Below are 13333 nucleotides of genomic sequence, written 5' to 3'. Positions count from 1 at the left end.
CACTTTGGGAGGGTGAGAGGGGTGGATCACCTGAGGTCAGGAGTTCGAGACCAGCCTGACCAACATTGTGAAACCCTGTCTCTACTAAAAATGCAAAGATTAGCTGGGCCTGGTGGCACACGCCTGTAATCCCAGCTACTTGGGAGGCTGAGGCAGGAGAATCGCCTGAACCCAGAAGGCAGAGGTTGCAGTGAGCCAAGATAGCACCAGTGTATTCCAGCCTGGCCAACAAAAGCAAAACTCTGTCTCAAAAACAAAAACAAAAACAAACACACACACACACACACACACACACACACACACACACACACACAAACAAACAAAAAACAAAAAACCAAAGGCTTATAGTGAAATCCATAGCCATGTGCCCTGTCTCCCCAAGTCCTGTTCCAGCAGTAACCACTCTCAACATTTCTAGCTCTTTCTACTGGTATTTACCTCCATATTTCCAACTGATATGCTTAAACTATAAATGTTCTGTTCTATCTATTTTAGGTAGTATTTATTGACTTTCTGTCATGGTAGAAAAAAATCTCACCTATTCCATTTCCTACTCCCAATTTCCCTCCTAACATTACCTTGGTATAGTTATGACACAGCTTTTGGTGAAGTCAAATATCATCCCCCTTCTGTGACTTGTGAACTATGACCAGGTCTGTTTATCATATAATCCTCCATTTTACTAAGAATAAGCATTTGCTTGTTTTCATCTGTGATACTTTATGCACCAGTGGCTAATTTTTCCTAGTGTTCTTTTATCATTGTCTTACACTCATCAGTAATATTTTCCAGATACTCAACTGTATCAATTACTTTTTGTGTTTTCTCTGGGGTCCTCTGTCCTCCTGCTTCAGCTTGGACTGTTTTCTTCCCAAGTTGGCTATACAAGTTTTATCCTGTCACTTTCCTTCACTGTCATCTCAGGACTTTGCTTATGCCATTGTCCTGTGTTAGACTTTTTATTTTACCTTCCTCTTTCTTGGCTTACTCCTTTGTTTTAGTGGAACACATCTTCCAGTAACTTCTCAATAACTTGTAAATGGGAGAGCATTGTTTTGAGGATGTGTATGTCAGAAAATGCCTTGATTCTAATATCAGTGTGTGTGGTATATTCGAATCCAGAATTCTGGACTGAAGATCATTGTCACTCAGAATTTGAAGAAAGGCCTCCATCATCTCCTAACTTTTGATGTTGCCACTCAGCAGTCTGCTATTGGTCTGACTCACACTCTTTTGTGAGTTGTTGTTTCTAGAAGCTTTTAGAATCTTTATCTCTTGTGTTTTGCAATTTCATAATGGCAAGTTTTGACAGTCTTTGGTCATTTGTTATGCTGGACCCTTGGTGAGTCCTGTCACCTAGAACTCAAGCCCTTCAATTACAGGAAATGATCTCATTTTATTGTTTGATAATTTTCTCCTCCTATTTTCTCGCTTCTCCTTATGATACTTCTATTAGTTCCTATAGGACTTTTTAGACTGATCCTGTAATTTTCTTTTCTTTCATATTTTCTATCACTTTAACTTTGCTTCTTTTGTACATGAGATTTCTTCAATATTTCAGCCCTCTCATTTTTTAGAAATGTCTCATTTTTAATCTCAAAGAAATATTTCTTTTTATTTTTCATGTATTCCAAAATCCATACAAAGGATCAACAAAACCAAAAGCTGGTTCTTTTAACGAACAAACAAGATCGATAGACCACTACTAGATTAATAAAGAAAAAAAGAGATAAGATCCAAATAAGTGCAATCAGAAATTTCAAAGGTGACATCAAAACCAATCCCATAGAAATACAAAGGCTCTTCAGAGACTATTATGAACATCTCTATGTACACAAACTAGAAAATCTAGAAGAAATAGACTTCTATAAACACACAACCTTCCAAGACTGAGGCAGGAAGAAACCAAAACCAGAACAGACGAATATTGAGTTCTGAAACTGAATCAGTTAATAAAAAACCTATGAACCAAAAAGAGCCCTGGACCAGTTGGATTCACAGCTGAATTGTACCAGACATACAAAAAACAGCTGGTACCAATCCTACTGAAACGATTCCAAAAAATGGAAGAAGAGAGACTCCTCCCAAACTCATTATACAAAGCCAGCATCACTCTGATACCAAAATCTGACAAAGACACAACAAAAAAGAAAGCTACAGACCAATATCCCTGATGAACATAGATACAAAAATCCTCAACAAAGTATTAGCAAACCACATCCAACAGCCGTTCTTATTCTAGACACAATATCTTAATGTACTGAGGGTATTTATTGTTTTAGCTTTTTGTCTTTAAATAATTATAGATTCAAATTTACAAAGATAGTACAGGGAGGCTGCAAGTACCCTTCACCCAGTTTCCCACAATGGTTACGTCTTACATACTTATAATGCAATATCAAAATCAGGAAATTGATATTGGGGCAATGCACATGTATAGTTCTATGTCACATCACTGTTGTAGGACTCTCTCCTTAGTTCAGCTAAAGACAAGGTCCCTGTCACATGGACATGAAAAATTAGGCTTACAGACAATTTGAAGGGTGAGAATAATGGAATTCATTGGGCAAAAAGGAAAAAAGGGAAACAGGGCCTCTCCACAAATCCAGAGTCCCTGCTAGTGTGCTTCCTGCCTCACAGATTGAATTCCAGGTTCCACCCAGGAAGAGGAGGGGCCAAGCTCCTCCCTGATGCAAACGGCGGAACTCCAGTGCACTGATCAGTTGGGATTGCTTTGGGGACCCCTTCCCACCTGGCTGTGTCATCACCACAAAGATCTCCCTCATGCTATCCCTTAATAGACACACCCTCACTCCCCACACCACAGAATATTAAAATTAATTTTTTTTTTCTGTTTTCAGCCTGGTATTTTTTCTTCATGTTCCATTTTTTTCTGTACTTTTTTTTTTCTAGTGCTCTTTCATTTTGAAAGCTACCTACAAATGTCTGGCAGTCTTGCCTATTATTCATATTCAAGCATGAAGCGAATTGCAGGGTCAGCTTGTGCATAGTTGTAGGGCCCACCAAAGGGAGATCAGTCGGTACATCAACTTCTTCATTGCCAAAGGGTCCTGCAAATGTTGGTGCCTGAGATGTTTTCTCTAGATTCATTCACATAGTCCAGAGAAGATGCTTCCAATCTCCCCAGGGATGGGGAGAATTGTAAGCCTGACTGCTAGCTTCCTTAAAGCAGAGCGTTGTGGGAGGGTATTGAGAGTCTACTATTCAATGTGCAGATTTGAAGTTAATTTCCTTGTTTTCAACTTCTACCCATCTATTCTCACTCACATTCATCATTATTCTCCTGAATTTCTCAAGTTCAGTTTCCATAGAGAATAAACCTCCAGGCCAGGCGCCATGGCTCCTGCTTGTAGCCCCAGCACTTTGGGAGGCTGAGGCAGGCAGATCACTTGAGGTCAGGACTTCAGACCAGCCTGAACAACATGGTGAAACCTCATCCCTGCTAAAAATACAAAAATTAGCCAGGTGCCCTGGCTCATGCCTGTAATCCCAGCACTTTGGGAGGCCGAGGCGGGTGGATCACTTGAGGTCAGGAGTTTCTAGACTAGCCTGGCCAACATGGAGAAACCCCATCTCTACTAAAAATACAAAAGTAGCCGGGCCTGGTGGTGGGCACCTGTAATTACAGCTACTCAGGAGGCTGAGGCAGGAGAATCACTTGAATCCAGGAGGTGGAGGTTGTGGTGAGCTGAGATCACACCACTGCACTCCGGCCTAGGTGACAGAGTGAGACTCTGTCTCAAAAACAAACAAACAAACAAATAAAAAAACAAACAACAACAACAACAAAAACATTAGCGAGGCATGGTGGTGGGCACCTGTAGTCCCAGCTACTCAGGGGGCTGAGGCAGGAGAATCGCTTGAACCTGGGAGGTGGAGGTTGCAGTGAGCCAAGATTGCACCACTGCACTCTAGCTGGGCTCTGGGAGGGCACTTGCCTAGCTTCATGAGGAGGGGGGAGGTTGTCTAATCACTCCACATACAGCCTTCCAGAAAATGCCCCATTCCCACCTTTGCCTCATGGCACCTCACACCTGTGTTAAGCCTTTTTGTGCCTCTGAAGAGGAATCACTCATTTCTCATCAAACTTCCCCTCTGTAGACACCAACATTGTTACAAATCTTCCATCAACCAGATTTTTTGTTGAAATTTTTCTCACCAGATGCTGTTTCATATTCAATCCACTTTGTCCTCTTGGACTTCTGTATTTTTTTTACTTCCTTTACAGATATTTTATTAAGGTTCTAGGAGGGTGGTGAAAGCACATTTAGTTTGCTATGGTTATGCAGCATACAACAATCTTTTTTTAAAAAATATTTATATATATGATGAAAATGGAACTTTTGTCTTACATAATTTCAAATATAGAAGTAATGCGAGATCATATTTCATAAAAGGTATCACAAAAAAGATTTTCACTGTTTCAGAAGATAGTAATATTTTTGCCTCATTCATCTTTAAAACTTTATTGGGTGATATGTGGTTCTATCTTCCACACATATTTACCCAAATTTTCCGCTATTGCAATATCAAAGTTGTGAAATTTGACAGGAAATGTGAGGGAAGGCTACGTTGAAATGAGCTCTAGACAAGATGTCCTTTTGCTTCTAGAGTTTAGCACCTCTAACAAAAGGTAGGGACCCTCATGGCTCTTTCTTTTAGGATCCTTAGCCGACTATTTGAATGATCGATGATTTTTGTCGGCTCTTGTCTCCCGTGTCTTCTAGAGTCAGGCTGCTTCTCACTGACCAAGGCCCAGGGGTGTCAAGCAGCAGGGAGGAAGCTGGGTACAGGGGTTATTAAACTGAAAAGCTGACTTTGAAAAACACAAGTAAGCTCTCCTGAAGTTTCAAGTCTGGCAGCAAGCATGGAGGCAAGAGAGAGAACTCTCCAGGAGGAAAGAAGTTAGCAAGAATGAGAATAAACACAAAAGTAGACATTAATGGAGAGTGAAAGACAATGGAGAAAGTATAAGATGAAACTGAAAGCAAGATGAAAGACAGAACATATACCAAGCAGGAAGAAAGCAAATATTGATCTGAACAGAACTAAAGTTAGCACATTTATTTATTTAATAAATATTCAGTAAGTATCTATTGAGCAGCCACTATGTACAAGCTTTGTAGAGGAGAAACTAAAATAGACCAACAAACATTTTTTGAAAAAGAGAGGAAGGAAGGAATATCAGATAGTGGGAATTAAAATAGGTTGATATAGTTAAGAAGAGCAAGGTGGCTCCAGATGATTAAGCTCAAATTTGAATGACAAGAAGAAGCCAGCCCTGCAGAAGTCATAATAAATAATCAGCAAAGTGCGAGTGAGACTGCCACAAGATATCATTTACACCTACCAGACTGGCAAGACTTGAAAAGTTAGGTGATACCAAATATTGACAAGGGTAGAGGGCAATAGGAATGCTCCTTCACTGATAATAAGACTGTAAATTGGTATAACCACTTTGAAATCAATTTCATGTTACTTAAAAAAAGGAATATGCTTATATCCTAGAACCCGCAAGTCTATACCTAGTTATATAGAATCAATCTTGCACATGTGTATTAGGAGATATGTTTCAGAAAGTTTAGTTTATTGTAATAGCAAAAAGCTGGGAAACTTCAAATGTCCATCAACAATAGAACAGATAATTGTATTTTGGTATTTTGATGTAAAGAAATACTACACAGCTGTGAAAATGGATGAATTACAGCTTTACACACCAACATGATGAACCTTAGGAACATAAAGCAAAGTGAAAAAGCAAGTGGCAGAAGTATTGTGATTCCACTAACATTCAATCCAAACAACATATTGCTTAGAGATAGAAACAGATGTAGGAAAACTATAATGAAAAGCAAGAGGATCTCAACACAAAATTTAGGCTAGTGTTTATCTCAGACTAAGTAGGAGAGGGGCTGAGATCAGGAAGGAATTCACAGATTTTATGGTAAATGATTGAAATGGTTAGCAAGTCCATGAATGTAAGATATGTTGTCATTCTGTAAACATGATGTGCATTTTATAAATATAGCATTAGTTCATAAATTAATGGATTAATAATTAATCCATTAATTGTAAACATATTTACTATAAATTATTTTAATTATTTTGTCTTTACATATAATAATATAATTAACTTATGTTATATTATTATAAATAAGAATATAAATTATTTTATTATTATAAGTTATAATTATGGATCAATAATTCATTAATTAATGTATGGATTAATTATTAACTAGATGTTTAAAAGTGTTTTTAACCAAGACCAAAACAATGCAAGGAGAACATTCTGGGCAGAGGAGACATCAAGTATGAAGGCCATAAAATGGGACAAGCTGGATGCCTCCCAGGATAGGAGAGAGGCCAGCATGGCTGGAACAAAGTAAGCAGGGCAGGGTAGAGAAAAATGAGGTTGGAGCGGCTGAAGTACGTAGGGCTATTGATGGTGAGAGAGCACAAGTTTCAAGATATCAAGGACTCAAAAATGTCAAATCGCCTGAGTGAGGCGAGAAGAGTGAATGGGCTGGAGGTAATAGGATGGTGCTCAGATGGTGAGAGGTTTGGAGCTGACGTTTCAGAGGTGATGCAATGATTGGTGATGACAATGTCACGATTTCAGGAGTGTGTGATTTCAGGAGTGCATGGATGAGGTATGTGGAAAAACAAAATACTATAGGCAAGGAGGTTAAGAAAGTAGAAGGCAGGGCGGGGGCAGTCACCCACATGGGTGAAGGGTCTGGACAAGCCTAACAAGTTGCTTGTACAGCAGTCACGTTGGTTGACCACAGAGCCACCTTTCCCACCACCTACCACACCTGCCGCCTGATCCAACTCTGACTCCTAGTCTTCAGCTTCCACGAATGAATGGGAGTTCAGATAGGTAAGTAAGCCTGAATGGTAGCATGCATAAACTTCAAGAGGCAGCATTGTGTGAGGGGACAAACACACTGGCCCCAGGTGGGCAGGAGGCTAGGCAGTGGGCCACGTGGTCTCTTCTCATGGGATTTCACATCGGCAGTGAGCTTCCTAAACTCACAAATGGTATGTTTATATTCCTTTTTTGGGAATGGTGACAGAGATGAGCCTCATGCCTGTATCTGATACAGGGCCAAAGCATGATGGCACACACAGGTGTAGAAACCTAGAAGAAGATAAAAGCAGGAGAAGTCAGGCCCAGAAACTCTTAGAATACAAGGGGACCCCTTGAGGGGTCACAGGTCCTGAGAAGGAGGTACCTGTTTAGACTAACCATGCCTGTGATAAGCAGAGGGTGTCTTAGTCTGTTTGGGCTGCTATAATAAATACCATAGATGGGGTGACTTATAAGCAAGAAACATTTATTTCTCACAGTTCTGGAGGCTTGGAAGTCCAAGATCAAGGCACTGGCAGATTCCATGTTGGGTGAGGGCCCATTTCCTGGCTCAAACATGTTGCTTTCTAGCTGTGTCCTCACATGGTGATATAAATGGGCAAGGCAGCTCTCTAGAACTTCCATTAAAAGCACACTCATCTCATAATCACCTACCAATGACTTCACTTCCTGGGAATTGGCTTGTGACCATTGCCTTGTGGGTATAACATATGAATTTTCAGGGGACATAAACATTATATATCCATCAGATATAACCTCTCATTTGTCCAAAAAGGGAACTGGGTCTCAAAGAGGTTAAATAATTTGCCCAAGATCATTCACTTGCCAAAATGGCAGGAGCAGGATTTGAACGTAGGCCCACTGGACTCCAAACATGTGATCTTCACCATTCACTGGCAACAAGAGGAGGAAAATACTTCCACTGAGTTCTAAAGGCTGAGTAAAATTATCCAGAAAAAGGAAGAGAAGGTAAGAGGTGGAGGAAGTGGTACCAGGCAGAGGGAGCCCAGGAATGAGCAGAGCCAAGAAGGTGAGAGAGTATGATGTGTCCAGGTACCTGCAAAGGCCACACACAAGACCACTATGTTCCCAACACAACACATGTTCTCACCTCCAAGCAAGTGGGCTGTTCCTTCCTTCCAGAATTCCTCCCTGTCAGCCTTTAGCTCAATAACTTTTCCTTGTTCTTCAAAATTTATTTCAAATGTTAATTTTTCCAGGTTTTCTCAAAGGCCTAGGAATTGGCTAGGGGCTCTTTGCACTCCAGCAAGGTGTTGGTCTGCATTTTCCCTGCAGGAGAAAGATGAGAGAATTTAAGAAGCTGTGTCTCCCTGTGCATAGAAGGATACAGCCTCACTTCTATGAGGTTCCTTCCAAGAATATAACATGATTGCCACCATGAGGAAACATCAGGAAAACCCAGATTGAAGGATCTCCTACAAAATAACTCATCTCTCAAAATCATGAAAGAAAGAAAAATCAAGGATTTGACCCACATTAAAGGAGATTAAAGGGTTATGACAAAAAATGCAATGTGTGATTTTGAATTAGAAGTGGCAAATTTTGAATTAGAATACAAGTGGCAAATTTTGAATAATGTATATATTTTTAAAAACATAATACTATCATATCAATGTTAATTTTCTGATTTTGATCACTGAAGTCTCACTGTGTAAAAGAATATCCTTATCTTTCAGAAATACCCATTGAAATATAAAAATATTTGGAGGTAAAGAAACTTCATTTCTGCATCCTAGACTCACACATCTCAGAAGTACAAATATGCACACACACACATACACACACATAGAGAAGTTCACACGAATGTGAACATTTGTACTACCCAAAGCAATTTAAAGATTCAAGGCAATCCCTATCAAAATATCAATGACATTCTTTACAGAAATAGAAAAAAAAATTCTAAAATTTGTATGGAACCACAAAAGACTCTGAATAACCAAAGCAATCCTGAACAAAATGAACAAAGCTGGAGACATCATACTACCAGATTTCAAACTATGCTACTAAGCTGTAGCAACAAAACAACATAGTACTGGTGTAACAACAGACACATAGACCAATGGAATAGAATAAAGAACCTGGAAATCAATCCATGTATCTACAGCCAGTGGATTTTTGACAAAGGTACCAAGAACATTGACTAAGGAAAGGACAGTCTCTTCAACAAATTGTGCTGGGAAAACAGAATATCCACATGCAGAAGAAAAACTAGAATCCTACCTATCACCCTATATAAATATCAACTCAAAATGGATCAAAGACCTAAATGGAAGACCTGAAACTATAAAACTACTAGAATAAACAATGGGGAACCACTTCAGGACATTGATCTGGGAAAAGATTATATGAATAAGATCTCAAAAGCACAGGCAACAAAAGCAAGAATAAACACCTGAGATTATGTTACACTAAAAAGCTTCTGCATAGAAAAGGAAACAATCAACAGAGTGAAGAGACAGTCTACAGAATGGGATATAATATTTGCAAACTATTCATCGACAGGGGTTAATATCCAGAATATACAAGTAACTCAAACATCTGAACAGCAAAAATTCATCTAATTCAACTAAACAATTCAATTAATAAATGAGTAAATGATCTCGACAGACATTTGCTCAAAAGGCATACAAATGGCCAACAAATATATGAAAAAATGTTTAACATCACTAATTTCCCTGATGAGGGAAATGCATGTCAAACTCACAGTGAAGCATCATCTCACCCCAGTTAGGATAACTATTATTAAAAAGACAGAAAATAACAAATGCTGTTGAGGATGAGGTGAAAATGGAACTCATATACACTGTTGATGGGAGTGTAAACTAGTCCAACCACTGTGAAGAACAGTGTAGAGGTTCCTCAAAAAACTACAAACAGAACCACCATATGATCCAGCAGTCTCACTACTGGGTATTTATTCAAAGGAAAGGAAATCAGTATATTGATGAGACATGTGCACTTCTATGTTTATTACAGCACTTTTCACAACAGCCAAGATATGGAATCAATCAGGTGTACAACAGCAGATAAAGAAAATATGGCACATATACATAATGGAATACTATTCAGCCATAAAAAGGATGAAATCCTGTCATTTGTGGCAACATAGGTGGAACTGGGGGACATTATATTAAGTGAAATAAGCCAGAAACAGAAAGTTAAATACCACATGTTCTCACTCATGTGTGGAAGCTTAAAATGTTGATCTTACAGAAGTAGAAAGCAGAACAGAGAATACTAATAGCTGGGAGAAGTAGAGGTAAGGGAGTAATGGGAAGAGATTTGTTACAGGATGCAAAACGACAGCTATACAGGAAGAACAAGCTCTAGTGTTCTATACCATTGTAGAATCACTGTAGTTAACAATATTGTTCCACATAGCTAGGATGATATTAAATGTTCCCAACACAAAGAAATAATAAATGTTTGAGATGATGGATATGCTTATTAACCCTGATCTGATCACTATATATTACATGTATCGCATCATTATGTGCCCCCAAAATATATACTATTATGTGTATTTTTTTAATTAAAAACAAATCAGTCAATAATAAAGAATATCAGCAGTACCTTCAAAGGTCTGGAGTGCCTCTCTCTGATCCTGTCTCCCACCCTCCATCTGTGACAACCACTATGTTGCATTATGTTCATCATTCACTTGCTTTGAAAAACAAAAACAAAAAACGTTTCTACCACCTATGGGTAGATCTCTAGTGTAAACAACGTAATGCTTGGCTTTGTCTGTGAAATTTATGTTAAGTGATCACTAATGAACGTCTTCCATGATTTGACTCTTTTGCTCAAGTTTGTTTTTAACATTTGTCAAATGTTAAAATTTGTACAATAGAATACAAACCCTAATTAGCCTTATGCTAATTAGCCATATGCTCATTAGGGTTTGTATTAGCTAATGTGGCTAATTACGGTTTGTATTGCATTGCACAAATATGTCACAATTTCCTTAATCATAGAAATGTCAACATTTGGGGAATCTAAGCAAAAGGGTATGGGAATTTTCTGTACTACTTTTGCAACTTTCTCTAATTATGAATGATTTTAAAGTAAAAAGTTTTTTCTAATTCCTCTTAGAGCTAAGGAAGAAGAAGAGGGGAAGCAGAAGAAAAAGGAGGAAGAGGCCGGGACAGTGGCTCACACCTATAATCCCAGCACTTTGGGAGGCCAAGGCGGGCAGATCACGAGGTCAGGAGATGAAGACCATCCTGGCTAACATGGTGAAACCCCGTCTCTACAAAAAAAAAAAAAAAAAAAAATGTAGCAGGGCGTGGTAGCGGGCGCCTGTAGTCCCAGCTACTCGGGAGGCTGAGGCAGGAGAATGGCGTGAACCCGGGAGGCGGAGCTTGTAGTGAGACCAGATCGGGCCACTGCACTCCAGCCTGGGCGACAGAGCAAGACTCCGTCTCAAAACAAAAAAAAAAAGAAAAAAAAAAAAAAGAAAAAAAGAAAAAGGAGGAGGAGAAGGAGGAAGGAAGGAGATAAGAAAGAGGAAGAGAAGGAAAAAGACAAGAAACAGGAGGAGGAGGAAGACAAGAAAGAAGAGGGGGAGGGAGAGGAAGAGGAGGCGGAGAAGGAGGAAGAAAAAGACAAGAAGGGAGGAGGAGGGGAAAGAAGACAAGGAAGAGGAGGAAGAGAAGGAGGGAAAAGGAAGAGAAAAAGGACAATGAAGAGGGGAAGGAGGAGGAGGAGCAGCAGCAGCATCTCCTGTTCTCTTCCCTCTCCACACACACCCCTGCAGGCTCTCTTACAATGAGATGTCTCTACATAAACGCAGTGTTGCCTTTGCCACGTGGTTTCCAATCTGATCACACTTTCAAAATTTTCTCTACAGAATTTAGTTGTGGGGAACTAGAGACCCAAACAAGTTGCTTCAAAAAGGGGAATGAGGTATGCACTAGGCACCCTGCTACCTCCTTCAGTTCTTCCAGGGGCATCCAGTCTCCTCTCGGCTAGCAGCCCTTCTGCTTCTTGCAGTGGGCTTATTCTCCTCTATGGCCAACACCTAGGCCAGCTACCTCATGCGCTGGCCTGTGTGAGGCCACCAGGTCACCCTGGGGCCTTTCTGCTCCTTGAAGTTTTACTCTGTGCTCCCGCTGCTCGCCACTCTGTCTTCTGATCCTTTAGATCTTGAAAAGCAGGGATCTGACTGGCCCAACGCATCTTTCACACCAGGTGATGAGCTGAATGTCCCAGGCCAGCTTAAGGCCTGGGACCCCTGGGGTCAGGTGTGGTTGGAGAGGAGGGGAAGGGACCCAACAGGCTGCTGAGTTGCAGGGGCTGCAAGTAGGACAGTTCCCCCTTAGCAGAGAAAGGGTGTGGAAGACATTCTCAGGCTCAGCCTGTCAAAGAAAATCTTGAATATTTTGGTCTCCTGAGCTGATCTAGAAGAAAGAACCAGTATCCGTTGTTTTCATCTAAAAAAAAAATCTACATGACCTCTCTCTTCTCTCTCTGGTTTTCTCACACACACACACAGATACACACATATATACACCTCAGTGCCTTCTTTTCATTTCAGCCTGGCACGCTGTTAACACTTTTGGTGCGTTTTTATTCCCAGAAAGATGGCGTTTCTGTCCTACCTTTCAACTCCACAGAGAACGCATGTGAAGTTGCTTTTCCTGTGACTGTTGGTTTTGTAAGTCGTACTCACCTGGTCCACATTTACCCGCCTGTGGCTTATAACTGCAACATCTGATGACTGGATTAGATCACTTGCAGGGTGTCTTTCAGCTCTAAAATCTGTGGTTCAGCAGCTCATGAGAAATCGGACCCTTAGTTCCTTAGACACAAGCAAAGCTGCCTGGTCTTTCAACTGGAAACCTTTTGAGGCAAAGCTGTGTCACCAGTGCCCTCTCGTGGGCAGATCTGAGACCCACAGTACCTTGAAATTACAAAATTGTAGCAACACTCAGATAATGATTAATATTTAATTGAGGGCTTACTAAGTGTTAGGTGCTGATCTACAAATATCACACACGTTACCTAATTTAACCCTCACAACACCCCTATGCAATACGTGGTGTGGTTACTACTACTTTTTCTTTTTTTTCCCCCCAAGATGGAGTCTCGCTCTGTTACCCTGGCTGAAGCACAGTGGCGCGATTTCCGCTCACTGCAACCTCCACCTCCCGGGTTCAAGCGATTCTCTTGCCTCAGCCTCCCGAGTAGCTGAGATTACAGGAGCCTGCCACCACACCCGGCTAATTTTTGTATTTTTAGTACAGACGGGCTTTCACCATGTTGGCCAGACTGGTCTCGAACTCCTGACCTCAGGTGATCTGCCCGCCTCGGCCTCCTAAAGTGCTGGGATTACAGGCGTGAGCCACTGCACCCAGCCGTTTGTGGGTAGAAATTAGGGATGCAGGGTGTGGGTAACTGTCGGGGCAACTGTGTGTGTGT

The 13333-nt window shown here is 40.5% G+C and overlaps 1 protein-coding gene across 3 annotated transcripts in view; it reads right to left on the bottom strand.

Moving 5' to 3' along the window:
* The window catches only part of RUBCNL (rubicon like autophagy enhancer), a 161847-nt gene that overhangs the window by 32548 nt on the left and 115966 nt on the right, over positions 1 to 13333 (bottom strand). For all 3 annotated transcript variants that reach the window (XR_010150299.1, XR_010150297.1, XR_010150298.1), the window contains one exon: positions 8004 to 8182. The gene's annotated coding sequence lies outside the window, so the exon portion shown is untranslated. The remainder of the gene's footprint in view (positions 1 to 8003; positions 8183 to 13333) is intronic.

The sequence above is a fragment of the Pan troglodytes genome, chromosome 14 (assembly GCF_028858775.2).
Source record: "Pan troglodytes isolate AG18354 chromosome 14, NHGRI_mPanTro3-v2.0_pri, whole genome shotgun sequence".
Classification (NCBI taxonomy): domain Eukaryota; kingdom Metazoa; phylum Chordata; class Mammalia; order Primates; family Hominidae; genus Pan; species Pan troglodytes.
This window is presented reverse-complemented; position numbering and strand designations above follow the sequence as displayed.